This window comes from Mustela erminea, chromosome 3, assembly GCF_009829155.1.
Source record: "Mustela erminea isolate mMusErm1 chromosome 3, mMusErm1.Pri, whole genome shotgun sequence".
NCBI classification, from domain to species: domain Eukaryota; kingdom Metazoa; phylum Chordata; class Mammalia; order Carnivora; family Mustelidae; genus Mustela; species Mustela erminea.
The window spans coordinates 150,864,035-150,870,034 of record NC_045616.1 but is presented as its reverse complement, the minus strand read 5'-3'; the positions used below and the strand labels follow the sequence as shown (position 1 = coordinate 150,870,034).

Sequence of the window (6,000 nt, the reverse complement as noted above, 5' to 3'; positions counted from 1 at the left end):
CTTCTTGATTTTTCATTCACTCATGATTGCATAACCGACGTTTATACCACAACTGGAGTATGTGTGACCGACTTGCCTGGGGTTCGTGGGATGTTTGAATGGGGGGGCTGAGGGACGTGTTGTCAGGGTGGACTCTTTTGAACAATGATATGTGAGTGGACAAGAGTGGGCTTGACCTCTTTCTCTTCCTTATTTTTCTTTTAAACCATTTTTAAGTGTACGCTTCAGTGGCATTGAATACATTCACAAGGTTGTGCCACCATCACCTACTTTGTTTTTAGAAGTGATTCCCAGGGGCACCTAGGTGGCTCAGCCGGCTGAGCCTCCCACTCTTGGTTTTGGCTCAGGTCATCATCTCAGGGTCGAGAGATCGAGCCCCATGGCTCCATGCTCAGCAGTGCCTCTGCTTAAGACTCTCTCTCCTTCTTCCCCTGGCCCTCCCTCGTCTCTCCTGTGCTCTCTCTCTCTTGCTCAAAAATTAAAAAAAAAAAAAAGTTTTTCCCAAGGATCAATGTCATGACACTTTGAAAGGGACACACACATGATATCTGCCATTATCTTACAGTCACCATTTGTATGATTGCCTAATTATTAATTCTTGAGCTCACATCAATCCCATTGCTGATTTATCTCTTTGAGTTAAATTTGATTTTTCTTTTTTCCCCCTTAAGGTTAGAATACTTTTGGACTGTCCTTTCCCGGTAGTGTTTCCAGAAGACTCGGAACCCTCAGGGATGCTGGCATTTGGAACTTGTGATATAACCTGATCCCTAGCTAGTGTCTTCAAGACTTTAATTAGCTATTTACCCTAATTTCTTTAGTTAGAATCTCACCTGTTCCCTGAGCTGGCCTAATGACCTGAAATCTCATTGAGTTCTTTCTGAGGAAAACCAGAACATTCAGTCCTATGACATTCCTTTGTACTTTTTTTTTTTTTTTTTGCCAGAACAGAAAAAAAAAATGAAGAAAAAGCTAACTACACGTTTTCTTCTATAGACATAAAAAATAATACTTGTTGATGAAAATGTCCCATTTTACTAGAATAATTCTCACAATGGCCTTATGAGGTTATGATTACGGCTATTGTAAGGATAATGAGATGGAAGCACAGAGAGGTTAAGCAGCCTGTTCCAGGTCACACAGCAAGGTGACTGCACAGCTGGAACACAAATCCAGACAGCTGGCTCCAGGGCCATCACCAACCACTGAGCCCTGGGGCCCTCACACTAAGAACCGCTCCTTCTGGGATGCCACCGTGACTCCTCCCCAGGACTCCAGCACCCATTTTGGAAAATGGGTGTCACAAACAAGAAAGGCTCATGTAGACTGGACACAAGGTTGTTCTGAGCAATCCCCACTAAGAGAACTGCATCTGTGGACTGGGAGAATGGGTGGTATAGACGAGTGGAGGCAGGACCAGCCATGTAGACTGGAGGGCCTGGGCAAAGAGGAAATGGGGAGGGGGGCTTCATTCCAAAATTTCTAGGTATTTGAGACAGTGGCTGCAATGCACTGAACCAGGTGTAGGCCCTTCTGGACATGGGACCCCATGTGACTGCAAGGTCTCCCATGAAGCCATCTGGCAGAGGAGGGCTCCCCTCCCCACAGAGGGAACTGTGGCCGTGTGTTTCTGCTGAGCGAGTCTGGATCCAGAAGTTGACGCTGGAGGAGGCTCTTGAGAGAGTCCTTATCAAGACAACTTAACCCTTGGTGGGTCCCAAGTTCTCATTGAGATCCTCCTCATGTCAGTCATCATCACGGGGTGACCCCATCAGTGCCTGATGGGGGGTTTGCTGACTGGACTGACAGAAGCAGGGGAACATATGGTTAAAACTGAGAGCCAGCTTAGAGATACTAGTTTTATTTATTTTATTTTTAACTTCCTCATTTTATAAAGAAAGTAGGACCCTGAAGAGCTCTGGAGGGGGGGTGTCTAAGTCACATAAGGAGATAGAGAAAGTTCTAGAACTAGACCCCAAGTATCCAGCTTCTAGTTCACCATGTTTTTCTTGTGTATGGCACACATTCCTCTGTTGCTGGAGTTCTGGGGGTTGGTGAGCTGGCTGCCTAGGCTCATGTTCCAGCTGTGCACTCACATTGCCATGTGACCTAGAGCAACCTGCTTAACCTCTCTGTGCTTCTACTATTATCTGTACAATGGAGATGACAATAATGTTCTTGTAAGTCTTTTGTGAGGATTAGAAGAACTAATACACATGGAAGGATTAGCATAAAGAAGCCAATAAATGTTATGGACTCAATGTTTGTGTCCTCCAAAATTCACCCAGTGATATCCTGACCCCCAATGTGACATCGTTGAGAAGTGGGGCCTTTGGGAGCTAATCAGGTTTAGTTGAGCTCAGAAGGGTAGGACCCTGGTGATGGATTAGGGTCCTTATCAGAAGAGGAAGAGAGACCAGATTTTTTTTTTTTTTCTCTCTCTCTGCCAAATAAGGACACAGCAAGAATGTGGCAGTCTACAAACCAGGCCAGCTGGGGCTCATCAAACACAGATCGGCTGGTACGTTGATCTTGGACTTCCCAGTCGCCAGAAGTGAGAAATAAATGTCTGTTGTTTAAGCCACCTGGTCTCTGGTATTTTGTGAGGCCAGCCCGGGCTGACGAAGGCAACAAGCCTCGGCTAGGAGGGCTTGCAGACAATAGAACTGGCTGCCTGTCGTGTTCCCAGGCTGGTGACCCAGCATCTCCTAGTTGCTCCCATATACAAAATAAAGACAACTGTAGGGATCTTCCAGGTGCCTGCACAGTGCTGAGCACATTGTCTGACAGATTGGGCAAGCTGAATAAATAGCGGTTTTCGGCAATAGTAGCTATCACCTGAAATCCCAAGTTCCATAAACAAGTGATTTTTTTTTTTAAAGAATTTATTTATTTATTTGATAGACAGAGATCACAAGTAGGCAGAGAGGCAGGCAGAGAGAGAGAGGTGGAAGCCGACTCTCACTGAGCAGAGAGCCCGATGCGGGGCTCGATCCCAGGACCCTGAGATCATGACCTGCAACAAGTGATTTTTTTTATAGAGAGGACCTGCCTTTCATTAAGCAGAGAGAGGATAAAAGGAAGACTTGGAGTCCTCTTTCCCTCTTTGCAGCCCCCAGAGGGACTGCTCCCCACCCCCCAGACCCATAAGCCAGTGATGTGTCAGGGACAGAGCCACTGAGCTGAATCCCCTTAAATGGGTCATTCACCCCTCATGCCATGGACCACATCTCATTTCTAAAATGCCTGTTGATCACTGACCCTAAAAGCTATCTGACTACAAGGGGGAAAACAAAAGGAGCCATAACTGAACAGCAAACCTGTGACATCTGGCTGGCTTAGAAGATAACGTCAGGGGAGAATGGGGCTTATAACATTTGCAGACAGGGGTGCAGACCCAGACCTGGCTTCCGCTGGCTGAGATGTCCCTGGTGGGGGCATGGTGGGTGGTGTTTGCAAACATGACCTTGAGACCAGACAGGGAAAGTCTGCTTGCCAATCATGACTAACACGTGTAAAATTAAAAAGCCACGGTGGACCTGAATTCAATTCAAGGTTATGTAAAAAAATAACAACTCAAAAAAATACCAAGGATGGAATAACAGTTTCTAGGCTGGTTAGAAAAGGAGTATTGTGAACGAGACAAGAAACAAAACAAAACAAAATAAAACAAAACACCCCGATTAAGATTATTTTTCTCTGTTGGGAGATGTGATTTTAAAACAATGACCTTCACATCCTGCTTACATCAACTGTTAAAAATAACTTTTGGGGTTTTTGTTTTAGTCTCTCCTGGGCATAGGCTACGAAACCAACCACCTTTGTACATAGAGCAACTTCTTTATAGGAAAGGGGACGCTGGAATTTCAGAGCGTGGCCAAAAAAAAAAAAGCAGAAATGTGAGGGCCATGCTCTGACCACCGACAACCTTGAAAATTCATCTTCCTAGGGTCACGTCCTGCCGTCTGCCTTCTGGGCCCTGGACGGAGGCAGACAGGAGGGAGAAGCCTCCATTTGGGGGGCTGCCTTCTCTCCTCATTTGCTGTGTGATTCCAAGCGACTCTCCTATTTGCCAAGGCTGAAAACGGAATGATCGCTCCCCGCAGGAAGCTAAGGAACCAGACGTCGCCCTGTAACTCCTGGAAGAAATTTCACCGAGGACCCAAGGCTGATGTTACCAGTCTTTCAGAAATCTCCTATTCGTCCAAGCACCACTTCTAAAATTTTGGTGTCTCTTGGTTTCGATGGGTAACTCAGGCTTAATTTTAAAACACTGGCTGCCGAGAGCTGGTTCAGGAGAAACACTTCTCAGGTGGTTCTCTGAGGGTGATCCCCAGATGGGCACCATCAGGGGGACCTGGGAACTTGTTAGAAATGCACGTTCTCAGGTCCCAGGCCCATTGTAGCAGACACTCAGGGGCTTAGGGCCCAGGGACCTGTGTTGTAACTGCCATCCGGGGGATACGGGCACATGCTGACGGCTGTGTTTCATCCTTCCCACATTTCCAGCCAGTGCTGTTTTAATGAATCATTAGAAATTTGATGATGGGGGGCCTGGGTGGCTCAGTGGGTTAAGCCTTTGCCTGGGCTTAGGTCATGATCTCAGGGCCCTAGGATCGAGCCCCGCATCGGGCTCTCTGCTCAGCGGGGAGCCCGCTTCCCCCTCTCTGCCTGCCTCTCTGCCTACTTGTGATCTCTGTCAAATAAATAAGTAAAATCTTAAAAAAAAAAAAAAAAAAAAGGATGAACAGTCCTCTGACCGACTTCTCTACCGAGTTTGAGTTTCAAGTGTGACTGCCCTGACTGGACCCCCGTGACGCGAGGGCGCTTTACCTTGACGGCGTCGTCAGCCATTGTCGCAGTAGCGCCTGGAGGACGTCCAGTTTCCCACAAAGACGTGAGGGCTCTCCTAAAGGAGAACAAAGCGCCACCGGGCAGTCTGCAGACAGGCCGGGGCGCAGAGTATGTACAGTATTTCTTTCGGGGGTTGTAAATACGCCTGTCAGGACGAGAAGATTCCTTCTGTACACGGCACTCGGGACCAGGACGAGCTAAGTCGTGTATCGAAATGCTCTTTCTCCGGGACCGCATAGTCGCTTCCACGTACGGGGCGTCTGTCACTGCGCCTGGCTGCTGGGGGCCCTGCCCTTCCGAGAAGAGATCACTGTTGTGCGCGAGAACCCGTGGAGCCACACTCCTGGTATCCGCCCCGGTGGGAGCGAGCACGTCCGCCCATGGTTGAGGGGAGTGCGCACAGCCATGATGGGAGCGAGTACTTCGGGCCTACGTGGCAGTGAGTACGTCGGACCCCAATGGGAGCGAGCACGTCTGGCCCTGCTGGGAGCGAGCACGTCTGGCCATGGCGGGGACGAGTACGTCCGCCCCTGGTGGGAGCGAGCACGTCTGGCCCTGCTGGGAGCGAGCACGTCCGGCCCTGGTGGGAGCGAGCACGTCTGGCCATGGTGGGAGCGAGTACGTCCGCCCCTGGTGGGAGCGAGCACGTCTGGCCATGGTGGGGGCGAGTACGTACGCCGTGGAAACTGACAAGCTCTTCGCTTGAGGACTTGAACCGTTTTGAATTGTAGAGCTGGTTTACCAGCAAGCCACTGGTTTCGGGAGACTATAGAGCTTCAAGGTAGGCCCTACTGACTGCGCTCATGTCTGGAATAGCAGTCTTTTGAAATCCTATTTATTTTAGGATCAAGACCCACTCTTATGCATGTCAGGGCCGTGGCCACACTGGGATTCAAAGCAAACCTGTTGGAGGATTTCCTTGTGCTTCTTGATCATCACTGTTCTTACTCTTGTGATGAGGCTTCTGCTAGACACCCAAACCCTTGTTGCTGGGGATCACCTAGGTGTCTGCCGGGCACTCCTGTTTCCTGTCCCCTGAAGGGCCAAGCTGCTGGGCTTGGCCATTGGGGATAACTCCCCCCATGCTCCTTCACTCTCTTTTTCCTTGCAGTCTAGTCCCACAGCACTCAGAGGACTGGAGGTCTC

At 49.0% G+C, this 6,000-nt stretch overlaps 1 long non-coding RNA gene across 1 annotated transcript in view; it reads left to right on the top strand.

Moving 5' to 3' along the window:
• Positions 1-5,378: 5,378 nt before the first annotated feature.
• The window catches only part of LOC116587043, a 39,728-nt gene continuing 39,106 nt past the window's right edge, over positions 5,379-6,000 (top strand). The window contains exon 1 of the long non-coding RNA XR_004284275.1: positions 5,379-5,635. This is a non-coding gene — a long non-coding RNA (uncharacterized LOC116587043). The remainder of the gene's footprint in view (positions 5,636-6,000) is intronic.